This window comes from Manacus candei, unplaced genomic scaffold (assembly GCF_025592945.1).
Source record: "Manacus candei isolate 608988 ecotype Guabito, Panama unplaced genomic scaffold, ASM2559294v1 h1tg000028l, whole genome shotgun sequence".
In the NCBI taxonomy this organism is placed as follows: domain Eukaryota; kingdom Metazoa; phylum Chordata; class Aves; order Passeriformes; family Pipridae; genus Manacus; species Manacus candei.
Window position 1 is genome coordinate 35,655,589 of NW_026138076.1, and position 23,545 is coordinate 35,679,133.

Consider the following 23,545-nt stretch of genomic DNA (forward strand, 5'->3'; position numbering starts at 1 on the left):
AAGCATCTTGAGCATGTTCACCACACTCTCAAAAAAAATCAAGAAAGGATAAATGAGAAACTCTTTTCACCAGTAGAAGAGGAGTTACACCACTTTGTGGGGGAAAGTGTTATTGTACAGTAGCTCATGTGCATGTAATAATTTTGAAACGTGCTGACACGTCGCACAGTACACCAGACAAGTGGCCTGGCTATTGCCTCTTGCACTGAATGCTGGATTTGCTGAATATAAACATACATATCAGTGGTTCTATATCATGAGATTGCAGAAGGTTGATGCTGGGAGTCCCGACTGACTGGATTAATTTCGTCCATGGCCAAGCATAACACCGCTTTAGAACCTCACACTCTATCAAGGGAGAAATTCTAATTGGATCTAACAAAGGGCGCACTGCTTAGGCACACGTGTCAGAAAATAGTTTCCACATCACATAAACTGTACTGCTAAGGAGAATTATAAAAGGACATTTTCAGAGCTCTGGAATAATGACACATTATATTACACGCATTGCTTTCAAGTATACTGCTTTCAGGAAAGTATCATGTAAATGATGAATAATGCGTTTACTCCCATGAGAGCAGGTATGGTGAATCAAGGCTGGATTCAGACACAGTTCCTGGTATTCATATGCACTTTCACTTCACTACAGGATCATTTGTGCTACAGTTCACTACAGGAAAGTGTGATGGAAATTGCCTCACTGGGATCTTAATATTTAATCTTCAAAATGATGTACTCAAAAGGAGAAAAAAAGATGGTAAAAAACAACATAAGGCAATATGAGGGTGAAAAAAGCAATCGCTTAAATTGTGGGAACAGAAAATATACATCTCAACGTCCCACTGAAGTCCCTCTCCAATTTCCACTTCTCTGTGACAGGCACCTTAGTCTTTGTAACTAGATGGGAATACCAGAATTACAAGTTGAGAGTACCACACTACCATGAAACCCACAATACGAATCCCATCAACCTTTCTTCACCAATCCATTCCTAGCTCTCTGCTCATGCATCTTCCCTATTTACTTTTCAAGTGGAATAAGCCTACATGGGCATTTCCTCTGTTCCAGCAACAAGAGAAAGGTTGGCAAAGCAGAGCATGGGAAAGAAACTCCCATTCTCTCCTCCCCCTATCATTGCCCAAAATATTCAACACTATCACAGTAGTCCATAGTACATTAATAACATTTTTTGGTTGGAGTACAAGGAAGAATTTGGAGTTTCCAAATGCCAGTGACCAAACAGGTTGTGGAGTTTCCCATATTGGAGATATTCAAGAACTGTCTGGGCACAATCCTGTGCAATGTGGTCCCTTTCAACCTGACCAATTTTGTGATTCTGTGAAATACTTTTTGATACCATAATATCAAGTAGTTGCATTGTAGATAATCTATCTTTTACCGACAGTCTGTTTAGGTATGCTCAGAAGTTGGGCACCGCAGAGAACCTGGGCCCATGCACTTTGCAAACTAGACCCTACAGTTGAGGGTTGCAAGAGATTTGACAAGTCAGGTACGGTATGGTATGACAAGTCAGGTATCTAGAATTCTGAAACTCCTGAGAAAACAAATGGATTGTCTAGTTGCAAGCAACTTATTATGAATTAACAGTATGAAGTTTTTAAAGTATTTAAAGTTTCCACCATTTCCTTTTTTTTTTTCAGTACTATCTAGCACAGGAGCCCCCTTATGTCAAGAGCCCCTTTATGTTCCTGACCCTGTAACTTGCTCCTAATTATAATCAAACAAGAATACAGAAACAAACTGACCAGGGGGGAAAAAGCTGGTACTGTAAAACCAGGACAGGTTCTGGTGGAAAGGCTCACACAGCCACCCCCAATGGTCAGGGGTCACTGCCACACCACGTAACACTAGTCTCCTGCTGCTACCACCAGAATTTCAATAATGTGGACATACATACAGACAGACCCATTAACCTTTGTTAGAGGGAGGAAAGGCAAAAGAGAAAGCACATCACACCAGAAATAATCTGATTTGGTTCTGGACTGAGGATACCAAATATTGAAAAATAGATCAAATCTTCATTTCGCATTTCCTTGCCCTCGTCTATACTAGCCTACCAGCTGCCCAACTCACCTTCCTACCCTAATGATGAGAAAACACGTACTGGTTTTGGCTGGGACACAGTTAATTTCTTCATAGTTCCTCCTAGGGTGCTGTGTTTTCGATTTGTAGTGAAAACAGTGCTGATAGCGCAGAGATGCTTTTGCTATTGCTGAGCAGTGCTTAATAGTGTCAGAGCCTTTCCTGCTTCTCACACTGCCCCGCCAGTGAGGAGCCTGGTGCTGCACAAGACACTGGGAAGGGACACATGGGACAGTTGACCCCAACTGATCCAAGGGATATTCCGTAGTATATGGCATCATGGTCAGCAATGAAAGCCTGCCCTGGCTAACATACTGTGACGGAACACGATTCAGGATGGGAACAGTTCCCGGCGTGGAGAGAAGCGTGCGGCGATTGGCGGGACTTTTTGCCTGCTCCCTGCTTCCCCCACTCCTCCCCCTTTGCCTGTGCTCTATTCTGATTTGCTCCCCCGTTTCTCTGTCTGATACCCCACCCTATGTTCTGCCCCTTTTTCCCTGCCTGAACGGATAAGAGTGGCACACACGCCTGAATAAACAACTTTGCTTGCACCCTTCCTCGTGTCCCGTCCCCCCTTCAGACCGCGACAACATACCTCAGTGAAGAAAGGCTAAGAGGGCATTTGATTGCTGTCTACCACGACAGGGGCAGGAAGGCACAAATAGCAGAGAGGAATAAGCAGCATACATGTTAAAGGTGGTGTCAAGCCCTGTGTATGAAGCAGTTGTGATGATGTTCAGGTTGGAAATGAAAACAGAAGTCCTCACAACTCCACAGCTCAGCCTCAGAAAACACTCTCCACACAGGAGAAACAGAAAGTAAGCACTGAGTCTTTAGAAAAAGAAACTTGCTACTTCTACAAAAGGAACTGTATAATAGATGAAAAGGCAGAGAACTGGAAAGTGACCCAGGAAATCTCACTGATATGCTGCCAGGAAAGGCTCAGACAGAAGCCCAGAGCACAAGGAGCTCCTCTAGGTAGCTTCTGCTAGAGCAGTCAGCTTCTAAGTAGGATTCTTCAAGAGAGGAAGGAATTAATCTCAAAATCTTATTTTGATGTTGGGGTCCCTAAACCCTCAAAAATGCCTATTTTAAACTCTGCATCTCAAACCATTCCTAAATAACAATAATAAATAATAATAATAAAAAGAGAGAAATAAAGAGTAGTGGCACCCTTAGAAAGATCAAATAAATATTTCTTTTTTTAAAAAAGTGTAATTTATCTCCATATGTATTCATCTACAAGCCCTAGTATTATTTTGATATCTTAAGGAAATGGACGCTGGATTTACAAATATTCATCTCTTTGTCTTAAAACATCTTAATGTTAGGATAGGACAAACTTAACTGTCTTCAGGAGGGTCCATTTCCCAACACTGAGTATGGAGAAGTGCTAGAGAATTAAAGTTAGTTGAGACGAACCCCAGTTACCAATGCAACAACACAGAAAGAAGAAAATCAAGTGGACAGACCCAGACACAGTCTTCCCTGTCAGAATGGGTCATTAGAAAACCTAGTAAGAAAGAAGGATAATAAACAAGGACTTCACTGGCAGTTAAGGTGTGAGAGTCTTAGCTCCTAGCTAAACTATTATACTTAGTAACCTGTCTCAAGTGAATTACAAACTCAATTTCTTTAAACTTCAGAGAAGTACTAATTCCCAAATTCATGAGTGAACCACATTAACTAATAGCTCATAAATCATAATAATATTTTCAAAGTTGCTCACTTCTGTAGCCCTTAAGCCAGAAGATGTCATTTTTATTTTATCCAAATATACTTCACAGTGTTCTCAAACCACCCAAGAGTGTAGTTGTGACTCAGCTACACTGCTGAGCTCGTGGCTGCTTTCACCTCGCTGCTCTGGTCTTGGAGGGGAGGGGGGTTGCAATGCTGAGTGAGCCAAGGACTCCCCAAGAACATTACACACATAGTGCTAAGCTGTTCCTATCAACTTTGCAAGGGGGAGTTAAATCATTTTGTCTAGGGGTTTTTTGTTTTTCTTGAAAACATAATGTTCAGACAAAGACTTTCTTGGGCTTTGCAAACAGAGAGAGAGGTAAAGGGGTGGTAAGATAAAATTTTGGCCTGCCAAATGAAATGACAGTCCTATTAAAAAACAAGCAAGTAACTAATGAGAGACCAGTGACATAATAAAAACATCTTAGTTTCCTTCAGTAGATTAAAGGCACTTTATAAATGAACTCTGAAAAATAGTAAAAAAAAAAAAAAAAATCAAGATACATGTCCACCTCTTAGTTTTAAATGCACATTTAAAAACTAATTTTAAACTTTTTCACTGCTGATTTTTTTTTAATGGACAAAAATCCTTTAGAAAAGATCAGAGAGAAAGGTAATATAAATATCAGTGCATGTTCTAAAGAAATAACTGAGCTGTGTTCAAGGCAACGTGGCAGCACTCAAACCAGCACCAACGTTTACTGAGGACTCTGCTCATTTCTCCCTTTGATACTCAGGCGTTATTTTTCCTGTAAGCTGATGTAAACTTTGAAGTTTCCCACAAGATCTTTAAAGAAACATAGAGTGTAACCAGCTGCTATGTATGATTCTCTAGCTAGTGGCTGCCATGTATATTATATATAGAAAGCATAAAAGAAAATAGGTTGAGCAATGTAAACTGTCAACACGGAAACTCTTTGAAAACTTATACAAGATAAAAGCATCTGTAGTCTCAACACTTATACTCTGTAGTCCAGCACAATGATGAAAAACAGTGTCCACTGGAACAGCTGGAGCCCACTGAAAGAGAGCAAAGCCAGCATTTGAATACAATTTGCTCTGGATGTGCTCAAGGTGTATGATATACACTTTCACATCCAAAATAACTCTCTAGTAACATCTAGTCCAATAGATGATCCATCTTTTTTGAGGGTTTGGAATCTACGAGGCAAGAGAACTGCATTAAAAGGGTGTTATCAAGTAGAAGGTAAGCCTGCAAGAAAACATATCTGAAATTATGCAACAACAAAACTTCTTTGCCTATGTGGGATACACTTGACATAAAGCTATAAGTACCTTCTGTCTCTTGTCTGCAGACCCTCCCAGGGAATTTCTAGAGGCACAAGTACTGCCTGTTTGGCCAGTACCCACAGGCAGCCTGTCACTCACACCACCACTCAAGCTGCGCGAGCATCCCTGTTCACAGCCATCCTGAGCCACGAGAGGTGCCTTTGCCCAAATACTTCTTGCATTCCAGAAACAGTCAATGATATGGATGCAGGACCTGATGCTAAATTAAATGCAACTTCTGCTCTGTGAAATGGAGTGAAATAATGTTAGCTGTGTTAAACTCAATGTATTTAGCAGTTGTTAAACTATACACACAGAAAGAGACCACCTGAATCTGCTCCTTGCAAAAACACCTTGCCCATGGAAAAATTGCAGAGACATGAGACATCAGATGAGCTCTTTCATGCATCTAGTGCCATTAACTTAAAGTGACCAGTCACAACTGCAGCATGGAAATACAGAAGGAGTTGGTATATAAATACACTACCAAAAAAAAAAAAAGAATTTGAATAGGTTATTGCGTGTTGAAGAATGCAATAGAAAAGCAATTTATCAAAATGAAAAAAAAAATTGCTAATGGAATTGATCTGGTTTACATATCTAACTTATTTCCTTGCTCTTCAGATTGTTTCTAAAAACTCATCCTGAACCATCTCATAAGGGAGAAAAGAGAGGAATTCAGACAATATTGTCCTTAAAGTCATGCAGAAAAATTAGAAACATTAAGGTCCAAAGTAAATGTCATTTCCACAGCTAACAAATTACAAAACTGAAGTATAACCAGTGAAAATGAAAATTATTTTATAACTGATGAGTGGGAATTCTGCTTTTATTAACTGTAATCCACAAACTGCTAGGGTTTTGCAGCTAAAAGTCAGCAGATTTCAATACAGCCAAACCGAATTCTGTGAAGAGAAGGTAAGTGTCTTTCTAGGTGAGCTCTACCTGTACATAGCCTACACCATTAAATACTGGAACAGAGTCAGAAAGTCTAACAACCACTGAGCAGCGCCAGCCTAGCACTGGACTCTAGAGAAGCACAAAGAACTTGGAGAATTTGGAAAGTAAGAACGAAAAGATGGCTAAGGACTGAAGAAGTGGATTCATATGTGGAGATCAATAGCTGATTACATACCAGATTGAATAAAAAATGACATTAGGATGTCAAAGCAATGCCTTCAAGCAATCAAAAACACCTCACAAAAATAATTTGAGCATGCAAAACCAGTAGCTGCTTAGGGAATGGAAAAAGGGTCTGAAGCTAATGGATATTCTTTAAAAACACAAACTTGTCCTGCACAATTGCTCCTTGTATTCTCAGTGAGGGCAGGCAAAGATGAAGGAGGGAGAGCTTCATATATCACAGCACTAGATAACTCTTCTTTGGAGTGCAGGAGTTCTGGTGTCTCTGCTTCTATCTCAGAGGTGGATTTAGGATATAGTAGGAAAAAGCAGAAGAGGGAGTTAATTTTCTGAAAACAAAATTGTGCATCTGAGGAATAATAAAATGAAGGCTCCTATCCCCCTATGGGAAAATCTTAGAAGACAAGAGGATGTACTCCAAGAATTTCTGGGTCATAAATAGAAAGGATGTCTAGAATTATTCAGACTCTAAATTTTGTTTTGTTTTAAAATGGGAAACTACAGAGTACTTTACCCATAGTTACAGTAATTTGCACATCATAAAAAAAATTTTTTTTTTACACTGCTGCTTTTATTCTTATTCATTTCCATAGTTGATGATATAAGAACTGATATAAGCTGATGATATAAGAACTGTAGTGGGGAAAAGCTGATTAATGGAAAATAAGACAAATGACACTGCACCCTCTCAAAGCTGGTAAAGCTAACCAAGTAAACTTGTCTAATTTCTGTATTTCAAGACTTTTGGTCAAGCAGAACAGGACAACGGAAAATACACCGTTGCACATACCTGACCATAATAGTGAGGTATTTGATTATATCCATTAAGATGAGGTTAGACCTCCTTCCTGTCAGCACTTCTGAAGATTTCTAAATAGCTGAGGATGCTTATTTCCTCTGAGTTTAAAGTAGTTTATTCATCATCATTTGAGTTTCTCAGTGTATTTTTTGGATAAAAACATATTTTATAAGTCTATAAAGAAACAATGCCCTTCCAGTTTGTGATGTCATTTGCCTCTTTTGGCAGGGTCATTTTGAACTGAACAAAATCAGCTGTTGCTTTCATTTCAGACCTTTCATATCATCTATTGCAGTTCTTTCCTTATAACTCACAAGCACAGCGTCTGCAACTCCATCACATCAAGTACACCTTCTGTCTGCTGCTGAACACAAGGGCAAGCTTGTAACTGACTGTTGCAGGCTCAGATTTAAGGACTAGACCTTATATCTGCATAAACAAGTTTTGCCAAAGATCAATTAAACTGGGAGTTAAATATTCAGTGTGAAAAGTCTCAATTTATCAGTTTATCCCAATGGTCACCACCTTCAAGTCCACCTTCTCTGAGTGATAGTAAGAAGGCAGCAACCCTTACATTTAAGTGAAGGCCTCAGATGAACTCTGAAAGTCAAAATGGAATTCTGACAAGACAAGAGACATTCCCACGTTTACACAGACATCTGATAGGTAAGGTAAAATGTTGTTTGGTAAAGTTCTTTCTAGATATTTTTTAAGCAAACACACTCTCTCATAGCCTGTTTCCTAAAAATATGAGACTTAAAATCCTCATCTTGTCATTTACCACCTCTTTGGTTCTTCCCTTTGGAAAATGTTGAACCATACAGCCCACACAAACTAAATCTTAACATAAGGGAATACTACAAAGACATAAGTACCATGACATTCACCCTAGAAGAGAGAAAACCAACGTTCTTCCATCCTAAATGCAGGACTGCATCATGAGTTCCACAATCATGTCTTCTGCTCTATGCTTATCAGGTTGCTAATGAGGGTTTAGGGAGCAGTCCATTGTAACACCAAAAAATCTAGATTTTTTTGCCAGATAAGTAATTTAGTTTAAACTTTCTCAAGATGGTCATGGAAATAAAACTGGCTGTGAAGTACCAGTACTCTTATTTTTACATATACAAGTATGGTAATTTTGATTGAAATATTTCTGTGAAGTCTTACCATGTATACTATTTCAAAGGGACACTTCACATATTGGCAGTCTCCTAGTGATTGCTGCCAACTACATTTTACCATAGCCCCTTGTTTTATTTTTGTGAATAAAGGACCTACTGGAAAATACATCACTTACCTTATAGAGGTTATGGCAGTTTAATCCCACTTTGGATTTCCTCCATCAAAAGACACAACAAGCATCATGTTGGAGATAGTTCAAGGGTGGACTGACAAAAACTCTACACTTGAATTCCATGTGTGACATGATTCACTAGATGTAAAACCAGCTGAACTGCACATGGTAGTAGCTAGTCTACTACATCCAAGTGATGCATTTACTACCTTGCCACTCTTACCTTGTGACTACAAATTCTCAGTTCAGACTGGATCACTCTACTTCCTCAGGAGGATCGTAAATACACCAAGAGAGTAAAAAGAGAGTATAACAAATGTCAGCTAGTTATTTGAACCTCAGAGAGCGCCGGAGCACTGATGCCTCTGGCCACAAAAATCAAGTAACCCAAAAAAATAACTTTAAGTTAAACTGACTTATGCAGATCTGCAGTTGTCTGGGCTTCAAAAAGACCAAGCAACATCATGCTTTACTTAAAAAAAACTGAGTAAAAAAAATTTGCCATACTCAATTAGTAATAAACATATCAATTTTGTTAGTCAGTCAGCTGGCCCCAGCATATGTTGACGACCACCTACAGAAAGTACACAACAGTTCCAAGAAGTGCTATTTTGAGAGCAAACCTTCCTCAAAGAAATGTTATGATCAGATGTCTAAAAGAAATTTTAAATCTTCTTAGACATGAAGAAAAAGTAAGGGTTTTGGGGAAAAAAAAAATCACAATACTCAGGCCAGACAGGAATTTGAGAAACTCCCAAAGCAAAGAGCCCAACATGATTTTTATTCTCACTAGTGTGAGGCCCTGTTTCCTGGATAATCATAATATCAGATGGATCCCCTATGAGAAACAAACAATGCAATCTTAAAGACAGAGAATGACACTCATGGAAACTATCTCCAGGATGATTTATATCTATATAGTAACACTACTTTTTAAATGTTATGGCTCAAAAAATGAAGAAAGTTTACATGGGTGTAGTTCATAGGCTTTGCAAATGCCAGCTGATCAGGAAAATGCAGTAGTCACAGAATCTGCATTCATTTGGAAAAACTCAGTAAAAAGAGCTCCGAGATGCAACTGAGGATCCAGTCAAGCATTACTTGCAAAAGAAGATCAAAAGGAGGTGCAGGTGCCTCAAAATCTTGATTAGAACAGAAAAATGACTGAGATAAAGACTACATGACTGTTGTCTGTGCCGGGGGGGATTGTCTCTGTTTCAGACTACCTGAAGACTTCTACAAAGAAATGAGGCTTCTCTACATTTCTCATATCACTTCTTTGGCGTCAAACAATGGGCACGAGTGAATGCTATTGCTAGTTCTAAAGTTCCAAAAGACAGAAAATAGATTCCAGCTAACTTCTGCTGTGCAAGGACTGGTTTTGAGCATGCACTGCATAGCAAGAATTAGGAGGCATTCCCCACAATTCAGTCAGGACCAGCAAGGACAACTGATGCCAAGAGAAGTGTCACACTGAGGTTTTGTGTACCATGTGTACCATCTGGTCACATTTTCACACCATATGTCCAGCGAGACCAGCGTGGGCACTAGTCCTGGGGAAAGACCCCTTGTACATGAGCTACCACGTACTCTGGGCAGCTCCTTGATCTAAATGCCAACACATGCAGGATTCTGAAGAATAAAGCAGAGCGGAGCTATCACCCTGTAAGGATGGATAGAGATAGCACTAATGCCAAAAGACTTCTTTGAACTTTTAAAATCCGTATCAGTAAGCAATAATACATACATAGACTCAAATGCACAGAACTAAGCGAGGCACAACACTGCTAAAACAAGACTGTACAAATCATTTCAACAAGAGTGTGTGGAAGAACAATATTCTGTTATTTGACATACACTCCTTGCAGTATATCTGTCATGCAGTATATCTGTCATGCATTCACTGATGAGCAGGATTGTATTATTTGCATATAGTACATTTAAACAAAAATCGAACATATTTGTCACTGTTGATAACCTTTCTTGATTAATGAATGTGGAAAAGAGTTGCTATAAACCAGCATTTATCGTCTGATTGGAAACTGTTTTCATTCAATGCCATGATTAATGCTTCTAAGCTAATACTCAGCGGAAGTTTTCACAGTTCTTCTAAAAATTAAAGCAGCTGAATATTTTTGAGACTGGTTTATTTGACAACAAGCACAGAAGTTGACTGCTTTTGTTCAGGAAGGAATATCGTTGAGAGAGGGAGCTGGTGTGGGGGTGTACAAAAGAGGTTAGTGGCTGGAAGAGAACAGAAATAGAACAGGAAGAAGGGAAGATAAAGTCACTTAAATGGAAATAACATTTCCAGTTGTTACAGAAATAGCATAACAGCCTCCATCAATTAATTATTTCATTCATTAAATAGGCAGCCCATTTATTTTATTTCTCACTAGTCAATTAAAGACTAATCATTTGCAGCACCTTTTACAATATATTCTAATTATACTCAAATGGAATAATTTTTAAAGGTATTTTGCAAGACATATTTGGGTTTTATTATTTCCTTCAATTTCAGTAATATAATTTGTCTCTTGGAGTGCTAATACAACAAACCACAGCAAAATATTCAACCTAGATATATAAAAATTTTAAAATATCTCATTTGAAAATGTATTTTCTCTAAGAGTTTTACAAAAGAAACATCACAAAGAAATTACTGTATTTAAATGTGGACACCTCTATTTTAAAAGTGCATCCAGCAACCAATACTGTAGCAAACAACTCTTAGCAAAACAAAACTATGCTTGCATCCCCCAAATTATGCACATTCATAGCAATAAAAATCTTTGACTGTATCCTGTCAGCTGTGGTGTATTCTCCTGACATTACAGAAGTCAGATAACTAGAGAAAGAACAGTCTTATAGAGGACATCGATACCAGTTTTAACTGCAAAACCAGCTGCTTATCTCATTACAAATCTAAATCTTGGCCTGCACAGATTAACAAAATGTAAAGGGTTTTCAAAGGCATAAACTGATCCTCCTTTTACAGTTCAATGGACTGTATTTAGCAGCTCTTCTGTTTCTGTAGCTAACCTGTTTTCCTTTTAAAACAGAAGGGAAGGGGGAAGGTGGCAAAATTCTGTTAGAGCTCTACTTTTATCCATGCCTGAGGACAATAAGAAAATAAAAGTAGGGGCAAAGAGATCCTAACTTTACAGTCACTCACTTAGTTCTTTTAAAACTGGCTCACAGAATTTAACAGTATGTGTGAAAGGGTTGACTGCATCAGCACACTAAGAAAGTCTCCGATACCACCCTCGTCTTCCTGTGCAACAGGCCATCTGCTGGAAAATGCCATACCCATAGCCAAAAGCTGTGTGTGGGCTCTAGGAAAAAAAACAAAATGCAGCAAATCCCCAAGATTAATGACTTCACACATGCATTCCTTGTGTTGCAGCCCAGAGTTGTTTCCTTATCTCCCCCCAAACCACACAGTACTGCCATCACTGCTGCCATCACACAGTTTCCTTCCCCCTTCAGCAAAGAGCAGTGCACAGATCTGTCCATGCGATACTCTTGGCAGGGCCTCTTGGTGGGACAAAAATCACCCTAATTATCCTCTCTCAGATACAGGGCCTTTCAAGAATACAGCCCCTGGACTGACGCTTCACCTTAGATATGTGAGGGAAAATATGGAAGAGATGATAAGATTCAGAAAAGGTTGTTCTGTGCAGAAAGTTTCTCAACTCATGACGTGTATTTATTACTCACTCCCCACTATCTCTCCTTATCTGATGATACAGCTTACAGACTGCATGCAGTTTAAGATGTAGTTTGAAGTTGCTAGCAACTGTCCTGTGATAATTTCCAGTCCCTGCAAAAAGAGAAAAGCCATAGCTCAGTCCATTCTTACATACAGAGAACAGGTATCTAGATCAATATCTGTTAGAAACCGAAAAATCTGAAAAGACAGATAGTCACCTGCAACAGTTCAAAGGTCTTACAAATCTGAATTAAAACCTGCAGTACACAAGCAAAATGAGAAAGAATTATTTTGTTTGTAAAGGTGCTGAATACTCATAGTGCTCAAAGAGGTGAACAAGGGCCAGAAATGCATGTGCATGCTTTGAAATCAAGCCAATAAACCACCAAACCAGTGATGATCAGTCAGTGGTCACCCAGAAAGGACTATCTTGGTTTGAAACTGCTCCCCGGAACTGTAACGCCATTTAAAGGTCAGATTTTGTTTTTTCCAATGGAGTAATATGCCAATATAAACATGATTTAGTATTTCAGCCTATACTGATTTAAGTGAAATCACCTATGCAGATAAAGATCTATCTGTTCATTACCTGATGTCTACACTGTAGGTGTGACACATACACTATAAGGATACAGACTAAATGAAAGAGCCAACACCGGAGCCCACAATGAAGAAAGGAATTGCTGTGTGTATCCTTCAAGGATTTTATTACAATAATTTCCAGTGCAGACTATGATCTCTAACCATTAGTAGAACATACAGACAGCTGCTGTCTGAAGTAACCTCTCCCTTCTGTCCTTGGCCAATTGAGAAGCAGAAGTAGGAAGAGTCCTGACCTTTCCTAGCAAACTCCCCTGTGCTTTCTCTCCCCAGGGTTAAACTGACAGCATTTACTTTTGGCTGTACCTTCAGACAACTTTGGGGATTTGTGTCAAGGTACTGGAGCTTACATTTGCTCAGTCCACTGGGGATCTGAGCACCTAGCACCAGTGTATCTATATGTAACTTGTTAAGCTCTGCATGTTATGCTGCTGCTATCAGTTAGCCTATTCACAAAACCAAAACCAAATGTGGTAACTTTGGAGGACCTCTGTTGCTATTACTGTGCTGAGTCTTCTCTATCCTACCTCATGGGTACTGCCTTCTGCCATTTTCAATTTTTCTTTTTTAAAAAAGTATCTTTTAGGCTATTAGTTGCACACACACAAAAAAAAGTCAAAATCTCTCCACCTCTAGCCTTTGATATCTTTTAGGCATCATTTGCAAGTATTGCTTTTTCTGGAGTCACAGAGAAAAGAAATTAATTTCTGAGGCAGACAGCATCTTCAGTTGTTCATTTCTGTGCTAGCCATCTAAGACATCCCACACTTCATTGGAGGATTGCCTCACTCTGCTTCAGCACAGCCGTGAGGTTATCTCGCACCACAGCAGGGGAAGAGAGAAAAGAAGGCAGGTGCCTTTGCACTAATGAAAACCAGGCACATTTCCACCACCTGCTGAGAGTGCTGAGGACCTATCTTTCAGCAAGAAGGATAAAAAGAAGAGCTAAGCACACCAGCTCCTCAAATGTTCCAAGGATTCCCAAAGCAACTGCCCATTTAGGTCCTTAATTTTATGGTAAAACACTTCTAAAACCTTAGCTCAGCTTTCAGATCATTAATTTATCCTTAACAGAACTGCTTTTGGTCAATTAGACTATTTAGAGTTTACTTTTCACCTTGAGCCAAGTCGAGCATTTAAGTATGACTAAGGAAAAAAACCTAAACATTTCAAAATAAGGCATTTCAATGCATGTAAGAAAACTTCTGCCTGTGTGCAAAGGCTTTACCAACTTCTAAAAAGATTTAGCATCGATGACTAAACCTGTGACAACACAGCCATTTACAGAAGTAGAGTCACACAGTTTTAGTTTTTATTAAATTGGCAGTAAGGGACAAGAAATGACAAGAATGGTTCACAGAAACAAGAGAAATGCTAAGGAAAGAAATTGCACTGAGATTAATAATTTCAAATATATGTGCAGCATTTGAGAGAAGAAGGGCAGTATAAAAATAGATCAAACTCTTTTGATAGGCTCTCTTTTCTTCACACCATTCCAAGTCACATTGCCTGAACTGGTAAGGTGAATCAGCAAAATTACTGCACAAACTGTGCAGAAATCTACTCTTTTGCAGAAAGCTAGCAAAACATTTATGCACAAAATAAGCTCCACGTTGAGTAAAAAATGGCATTTTTTACACACAAAGTCAAACAACTCATGATTCAAGCCTTAAAAAATAAGAATAAAGTTTACAGCCCAGTGGATTAGAAATTATTTTGTGTATTGCTTTGGTTTTGGGGTTGTGTGTGTTTGTTTTAAAGAAAAAGACTGATTTTCAAATAAACAATAACTTCTGCAAAATCTCAAAAAAAGCACGTCATAAGAAAATTCCACGAGTTCAAAACATAGGCATGTGTGTCATTTAGATCACAGTGGTTCTTGTCAGGAGAGCAAATTTCTTTCAAAATGAAACACTCCTAAGAAATAATTCAGTTGGAGAGAAGTTAGATTATTCCTTGTCAATGGATTTCTGAGTTAAAAAGTTATAAAGGTTATCTTTTTTGTTCATATTTTATTGGAGTAAAATATTGATTTCTGCATGTCCTCAACAACAGCATCCCTAGTACACCGAACAGCCCAACAATGCTGCATAATCCCCATCAGAAACAATTATTTCAGGGTGTTTTCTCCATGGTTGCTTTTGAAAGAAGACAAGGAAAACAGACAAGCCTAAACTGTTGTGATACATGGTTATCAGAGAAAAGTTAATTAGCTTCAGCTTTAAAATGCACTCCTCCTCCTCCTCTTCAAATGCACAAATACGGATCTGCCTGCTTCTCAGAGAGCTGTCAGGAAAAGCATAAACCTCTTCCTTCCATAAAATACAAATGTGCATCTATGTGATACCACTGCTGTTCACATACTGCTGGCAAGCAGAACTCACTGCCCTATGTAAAGCGTTAACCCCTAGATAAACCCCCAAAGTCTACCATCCCTTTCCAATTAATGCCAAAATTCTGGAGGAAAATGGCTGTGCTTTTTCACTTCAGTAAAGCAATTATGTCTGTGGCAAGACAAACTGGAAAAAGGAGATTAATACCTGTGGGAAGAATGACAAAGTGACCCTTTTAGCAGATAAGGGAAAGGCTGTGGATGTCAACTACCTCAACTCTCATGAAGTCTGTGACACCATTTCACAGCATTCTCCTGGAGAAACTGGCTTCCCATGGTGTGGACAGGTGCACTCCTCACTGGGTAGAAAACTGGGGCTGAACAGCTGGGCCCAGAGAGTGGTGGTAGAAGCAGTTAAATCCAGCTGGAGCCTGGTCACTAGTGGTGTTCCTCAGGGTTCAGCATTGAGCCCAGCCCTGTTTAACATCTTCATCAACGACCAGGGCAAGGGGATCAAGTGCAACCTAAGCAAGTTTGCAGGTCACAGCAAGTTGGGTGGAAGTGTCGATCTGCTACAGGGTACGAAGGCTTTGCAGAGGGATCTGGACAGGCTGATTAGTGGGCTGAGGTCAGCTTTATGAGGTTCAATAAGGAGAAGTGCTGAGTCCTGCTCTTGGGTCAAAACAACTCCAAGCAGCGCTACAGGCTGGGAGAAGAGTGGCTGGAAAGCTGCTTGGCAGAAAAGGACCTGAGTGTTCAGGTGGCTGAACAGGAGCCAGCAGTGTGCACAGGTGGCCAAGAAGGCCAATGGCATCCTGGATTGTACAGGAAATAGTGTGGTCAGTAGGACCATGAAAGTGAGCAGCACAGGTGAGGCTGCACCTCGAATCCTGTGTTCAGTTTGAGCCTCTCACTACAAAAAAGACACTGAGGTGCTGGAGCGTGTCCAGAGCAGGGCAGTGGAGCTGATGAAGGGTCTGGAGCACAGTTTTCATGTGGAGCAGCTGAAGGAGCTGGGGGTGCTTAGCCTGGACAAAAGGAGGCTCAGCGGGTGACCCTATCACTCTCTACAAATACCAGAAAAGAAGTTATAGTGAGGTGGGGGTCAGTCTCTTCTCCCAGGTAACAAGTAACAGGAAATGGTCTCAATTTGCTCTAGGGATGGTTTTGATTAGATATGAGGAAATTATTTTTCTTGAAAAGGGTTGTAAAACATTAGAATTGACTGCCCAGAAAGGTGGTGGAGTCACCATCCCCAGAAGTATTAAGAAAACGTGTGGATATGGCACTTGAGGATGTGGTTAACATGGTGAACATGGTGGTGGTACTAGGTTGACCTAGGTTGGACTTGATGATCTTAAAGGTCTTTTTCCCACCTTAATGATCCTATGGTTCTATGATTCTATGAATGCTTCTTACCATAAGAAGCTCACAGTGATGGGTGTCTCATGAAAACCACCGAGCTAGAGGGACTGTAGTTTAAATGCAGAAATCACAGAGGCAATCTTAAGACAAAGTACTTCTTACCAACTTCCAGACAGAAATTATACTGGTATTTTAAACCCTAAGCACAACAACATAATAGTTGCAAGGTGCAGAACACAGTAGCCCTGAATGCCTACCCAGGAACGCTTGCAAATAAAGGAAAAAGACAATTCACATTAATATTTTTAAAGATGAAACAATCTCCTGAGTAACTGTAGTTTCATTCTGTCCTTCAACAACAGCAGATGGACTCGACCTCATTCGTGACCCAGGGTCTCAAAACACTTTTTTAAAAGGGGTACTTGTGTCTACACCCCATTGGACAGAAATGGAGATAGAAAGATGATATGGGCCCATCCTATGGCATCTCCTTGGAGCAGCACGACCCTTCTCAGCTTGAAGGGTTTCTCCACTTCAGTTCTCTGGTAGGACAAGACCCTACAAGACTTGCCTATGAATAAAAGAAATCTATGATGCTTGCACACACTTAATTGTATTTCTTCAGGCTACAAAAGTCGTGCTCTACTCATTTTAACAAACATCACCAGATAGTTATGCCTGAAGAGAAATTCCCTGGTAAGAAAAAAAACAAACCCTATTTATCCAACTTCAGTAGCAAATGCAAATAGCTAATTAACCTTATCTCCATTACAGTGTCCTGACTTTGCAATATGTCTGGCACAGAAGCAAGAATTTTTTTGCCTTGTCCAAATCTTCTCACATACACACAGACTACAATCAACAGGCTCTGAAGCAAATATGACTAGCTAAGATTTAGCATGTATATACAGCTATACCCTCTGCACTCCATATGCAAGCCTCTGGATGTCATTTCATCATCACTTCTGTCAGGAAAGGGACAAATTGTCAGATACATGAAAAAAACTGTATTTAACTGTCTGGTTACAAATAAAGCTATATTTGTTTACTTAGGAGAGATAAAAACAAAACAGCCAAGCTCTGTTCATGTACACATTATCAACCCAAGGCAAATAAATCTATTCTTTCACCCACCGGTTTTTTCCCCTAAAAGATATGCATTCCCAAAATATGTTCTTCAGCATTTTACCTTTTTGGAGTGTGTTTTAAATACAACTCTTTTTCCTTGGCTAAAATTGGTAAGGATAAAGGAAATCAAATTGGACAAAAGGTCACATTACAGTGAAATGGAAATATTTATCAGAACAGCTCTTTCTGCCAAGGAAGATAATCACAAAGGTAATGTCTCGTTTGATCCTTAATTGACCTGTGTGTTTTTAATTAGGAAGCAGGAGAATTAACCTAGAGCTAATTACGGTCTTCACTTTACAAACCTGTAAGTGCATAATTTTACTCACATATGTATTCCTTAGTGAAGTTATGCATGAACAAATACGTTTGTAGCTTCAGGGAATAGGTCTTGAATAACTTAACCTTTTAAAAACTTTTAAGTGGCTACTTTATAAATGTTTCTTATATACAATCCATTTTGTGTTTAGGCTTTAGATGTGAAATTTTTCTGAACACCAAAGAATATTTCCTTTTGTTTCAGTAAAATAGTAACAGTTATTTTTGTGTTAAGGAAATAAATGGTAACTTTAAAGAATGAACATTTTAAATATGTGCCTTTATTCATCCTGGTCAGTGAAACTGCAGTCTTTGGCTTCATGACATCGAAGTGTAGAGGTTGTAGTAATGCATTTTGATTTCAGCACTGAATTAATTTTAATGTGTAACACAGTCAGTTTCAGGGGAAGAAACTTCCTGAGACCTGTGTCATGCAGGTCACTGCATACTACAGTTCCCTCACTATTGGAAAAACTTTCTGGAACATATAAAGGGGGAACCTAAGCTCCCCGATGCTCTTCCCACAGGCACATTGCTACTCTAGTCTCTTCATTGCATTCAGTGGTTTGGGCACATTTCCTCAAACTCTGAAAACTCTGTGGATCTGTATCTGCAGTCCTGCAAGCTGCCACGGATGACTCCAAATACCAATTATATAAGGCTCAAAATTGTAATCGTGACTTACATGCAAATGCCCTCCCAACTGGTCGTTGTACCACCAGATGAGGACTAGCTTTACACCCAGACTCCAACAGAACACAGCTCCTTCAGCCTACTTTCCCAAGGCAATGTTTAGACTTGCTTATCTGTGGATAAACATGTCTGCCAGACCCTCTCTAATAAGTTTTGAGTCTATTGGCTAATTATAACCAAATCTGACATAGGCTTGGAGGCCTAAAAGATATTCACTCTGACAAGCAGCAGAAAAGCAAGCAGCTGGGCTGAGGAGGCAGCCCCTGTAAGTGACCCTGTGGAGAGAAAGGCTGGAGCACCGACACACCGCTCAGCCAGTGGGGACCCCAGCCTTGAGACACAACACCTAAGGAAAGAGGTTCCTTTGGGTTTTGCTTCTTGTCACAATCCTGCAACATAGTCCGCGTATGAGAGCAGCTAAAACATATTGCCTGTGTACCAGAGACACTCAGATCCACACACCTCTCTGTGTGTACTGTGTAAGCACTCAAACCTGGGTGTGCATGCACAGTGTGGCATGAACTGATCATAAAGAATAATTGATCACGCAGCAATTTTTTTTACAGCTTGATGAACTGTTGACATTTTAAGCACAGAAAAGTAAACTCAGTAATGCAGTGTGTGAAAAAACTGCTACAATGTAATCAAACACTACATTATGAAGTATTTTAGTTACAAAATCATTTCCTTACTACAAAAAGGTCCAGCCCTTGTAAATGCTGTAATAGATAAATCTTTCTTCCTTTAATGCACTCAAAAGAACAAGGTTGTTTATATATAGCATAATACGATTATTAGTTATCATCAGAATGTTACAATTCGTAGACTTTTCAAAACCTTATCCTATAACCCTTTTCACATTTTTGCTACCTCAACCAAATACAAAACATCAAGAAGAAAGGGCTCACCAGAAGTAAGCCCAGTCCGAAACGTATGCCAGTGAAAAAAAAAATCAGTTTGACACACGAGAACTTTAAACCAAACTGCAGGGTTTTCAAATCAGTTTCCTCCAGATTTTGCCTATCTGCTGCAAGGTTTTCAGTTTGTTTGAGACAATTTAAAAATAGCTCATATCTTCTGAAAAGGAACAAAAATCTGAATGGCAATAAATCTAAGATATATTTTATAGTTTGTTTTACAGGGTACCACCAATAGTTGTAATGAATTTGTTTCTGTTCTGTATTTGCAGTATTTACAGCACAATGATCACTTTGGCACATATGAGTCAAATATTTTTATATCTATGAATCCTCACCCAACTTCTTAATTTAATGACAGCCAAGGTAACCATGTTGCTTTATATGCTACTCTATCGTTGCATCTACCATAAAGTCAGTAGAAAATACCTGTCACAAGTTTTTAGAGACTTTTCTGGCTTAGCCCATGTTCTATCTGAAAGCTGTAAAGTACTTACAATGGTTGTTGTCAGCAGCAGTGTAGGCCGGACCCAGAGACATCCCTTCGCTCTCCCCAGGACACTGCATTCAGTATCACGTTCGTTCATAAGACAAAGCAAAGCAGCCCCTTCCCCACAGGATTTACAGTCTGGGCAAGTGCTTTGTAGTCAGCATCAAGGAATCAAGAAACAGAACAGCTCATAAACATTCTTCTAAAAAAAAAAAAAGTTAATCTTATTTCTTGGGAGTAGTAACAGATTTCCCACCTGAGCATCAGACTTCTTCTCCTTGTTTCCTTACACCTGGCAACAGATATTATGTCTTACTTATTGAAGTTCTTTTTTGCTAGGAAACAATACACTGAGAAGAATGACAGAAACAGGCAAGAAAGATTAGATGCAGGGAACAGCCTTTGTGAATCTGTCAGTTTACATCATTACCAACCAAAGCTCTTTTAAACAGAGTTTCAAGACCTGAGGGCTTGATTCTGCTGAGGGAGGAGTGCCTGACTGCAGCAAAGACCCCAGCACATGCATCACTTTAATTACACAAGTGCACCAATTAAAACGGACCCCTTTGTATCCTTAAAATTAAATATGTACTTAAGTGCTAACTTGAAGCCAAAGTACTCAGTATACTGACCCACAGGAAGGACTGCTATAGGTCAGGGATACACACAGACATAGATAGGTACAGATATAACTTCCTCAAAGGCCTGAGAGTTTTTTTCCCTCATTGCACAAGTGTCAACCAAGGGCAGCTCAGCTGAAGCCAAGCAGGGCAGTAGGTTGTGGGAAGACAGTCAAGGCCTCTAGTTGTATTTACTGTGATGGATTCCTTGTTTTGAAATAACTGCAAAATTGTTTTGTAACAATGCAAAATTTCAACACATGAACCAGAGAATCTTCTTATAAGCACATTATGAATTCACCATATCACTCTAATAGTAAAATGCTGTTTTCGTTTTTGGTTGCTTTCAAAAACCTCTTAAAGAAATCCACTCCCTGCACGTGCAGCCTGTGCCAGTAAAAGAAAGCAGGAATAATTGGTGGTGCAAACCACACTAGTCATCCTACAGAGGTGATTTTGTCCTCTGTAGGCCATCATATGGTACTCATTCTGTCAAATTAATGTACACTGCCTCCACAAGTTATTCCCAGAGACCGTAGTTTTTACCATCCTAACTTGAACATGCCTGTCATTCAAAATGATCCATTCTCAGAAAATAACTCTGTCTGTACTCATTTCCCTCCTCTTGAAGTAAACTTTAAGTGAAGTAGAAGAGACCATTTTGGCCCAAAAAGGAGATAACAGAAAAAATGCTGGAAGTTTATAAAAGCGTGAATGGGACAGAGAGGAATAGGGACCAATTCTGCACTAACTATGCAAGACATAGGTACTATCAAACAAGGGTTCAGAATAAAATCGTGTGGGAGTTGACACAGTGTAAAGTTAAAGCTATGAAATTTCTTGCTGCAGCACGTTGCTAGAAGTTTACACAGGGTCAAGGGTCACTCAGAGAAGTTCATGGAAAGGAAAAATTGGTGAGTGCTATAAAGACACCAGCTCTCCCTTAGGAAGCATCCACACTGCAAATCATTGCATGCTGAGAGAGCCTTCTGGAGAATTATCCTTACACTCCTTATTTTTACTCCCCCTCAGGTGCCGCTTTTTGCATTGTGACACCCAGGACACTAGACAGACCTCTGGTTTTATCCAGAAGAGACTCCTAAATAGTGACACTTTCTGTAATTCACTTTCATCAAGTTCTTAAATCAAGTGGTCAAACGCTATGTTTCTGAACAATATTACCAAAGACATCGACTGCTATAACCTAACTAGTAAAACAGAGTTGACATCAGTTCATCACAAGCAACAAAGTCTCTCAGTTAACAATACTCATACTGCTGCTCAAGAGATTCCCTACTCCCAAAGATTCACGGGACCCTCCATTCTCTTCGGCTGCATAACAAGGTGTACCATGACACATAGGCATTTTGATTTTAAAGTTCATTTCGAGAGCACTGAAGATTAATTTCTGGCTTCTAGCGTGCACGCAACGAGACCGTATCGATCGTGTGACCGAAGAGAAGAGGTCCCACCAGCCTCCCGCCGGGGGCCACTAACACGCTTCGCCGCAGCTGCTCAGCTGAAGTTCGGGACAGCCCGCGGCGAGTGCTCCGTGCCCCGCACGGGACGGGGCGGGAGCGAGCCCGCCCTGGGTCCCCCGAGCAGCCAGCCGGGGCAGGCAGAGCCCCGGCGCTGGGCTGGAAGGCTCCGGTGAGGTTCAGGGCACTGCCCCCGCCTAGGCGGACACACAGCCGGGGGCACCGATGTTCCCAAGCCCGTCACTCCCCGGGACCCCCGGCCGCGCAGGTGCCCGGCCAGTCCCGCCGCAGCATCTCCGCCTCGCAGCGCTCGCTCCCCGCCCGGCTCCCGCGTCCTTACCGCCTGCGAAGGCTGCCGGGTTCCGCGGGGCTGCGCCTCTCCCAGAGCTGCCGCCTCTCTCGCCGCGCTCGCACCTCGCCTGCCTCCCGCGCACACCCCCTTCCCGCCTGGCTCGCAGCCGCTGTACTCGGGTCTGGGGTGGTTTGGGGCTTTTTCCCCTCCTCTCGCCCTCTCCAGCTCCCACTAGTGCTCGCACTCCCGGCCAGCCGGCTCAGGACTAGCTGCCGCCGCCTCCTCCTCCTCCCGCCCCCCCGCGGCGGCCGGCGCGGAACTGCCCCCCCGCCTCTGCCACTCGAGGGGACCCCCGGTCACTCACAGGGGGCTGCGGAGCCCCGGAGACGGGGCTTCACGGGCCGGTCACCCTCCCCTATTAATCACCAGCCAAGGAACCAGCCGCCGCGTCCTCCCACACACCCAGCCAAGTCCCCCCGCACTTGGCTGGCGGGACCGGGAGATTTAAGAGAAGCGAGGCAATTTAGTGCCAGGATTAAATTAACAATCGAGATAAAACGGACAGCGTGGGAACGGCTGATTGAAAAATGAATAGCCGATACGTTGTTTAGTGTTTGTAATGTCAGCAATAATTTATTACTAAATGTAGGCAGCACCACAGCCCCCGTGTAGATATTCCTGCTGCAACTTGTACTGCATCTCAAAGGCAGTCCAGTACCATCCCATGTTACCTTACAGATCAGGGTTTTCAACCTCAGTATTGTGTTATTACTGCTTCTCTCTTTTCTATGATTGATTAAAGGAAATAACAGATCAGCAGTTGAGGTTATCATATTAGAAGTTTATGACCACAGTTTAGTCGACTGTAACACGTTATAACGAAAGGAAGGTGAATTTAAAATGGGAATGTTTGAAAGTGTGACTAGATTAGCATTTTAGTGTGCATCAGGAGTGCACTTTGAAGCAGTTGTGGAGCAATCTCAGTGTACGAACTACAAGCAGTAAGTCAGAAAATGCATCCCAAGAGTGCTCCTAACACACTCTGAGCCCAGCAGGCATCCCATGCACAAGGTGAGGCTGCAGCCAGTACAAATGCCTTGGTCTGAGCAATCAGGTCCTCAGTACCAGCTGTTTCAGATGGCAAATCTTCTGGGCCATGCTCACTGATGATGGAGGCACACTGATGTGTCTAACCACACATAACTTCAGTTAATTTCACCCTAACCTC

General features: G+C 40.8%; 1 protein-coding gene across 2 annotated transcripts in view; it reads right to left on the minus strand.

The window, feature by feature from the left end:
- Window positions 1-22,559, minus strand: part of BMPR1B (bone morphogenetic protein receptor type 1B) — a 242,618-nt gene extending 220,059 nt beyond the window's left edge. For both annotated transcript variants that reach the window (XM_051789776.1, XM_051789775.1), the window contains exon 1: window positions 22,366-22,559. The gene's annotated coding sequence lies outside the window, so the exon portion shown is untranslated. The remainder of the gene's footprint in view (window positions 1-22,365) is intronic.
- Between the last annotated feature and the right edge of the window lie 986 nt (window positions 22,560-23,545).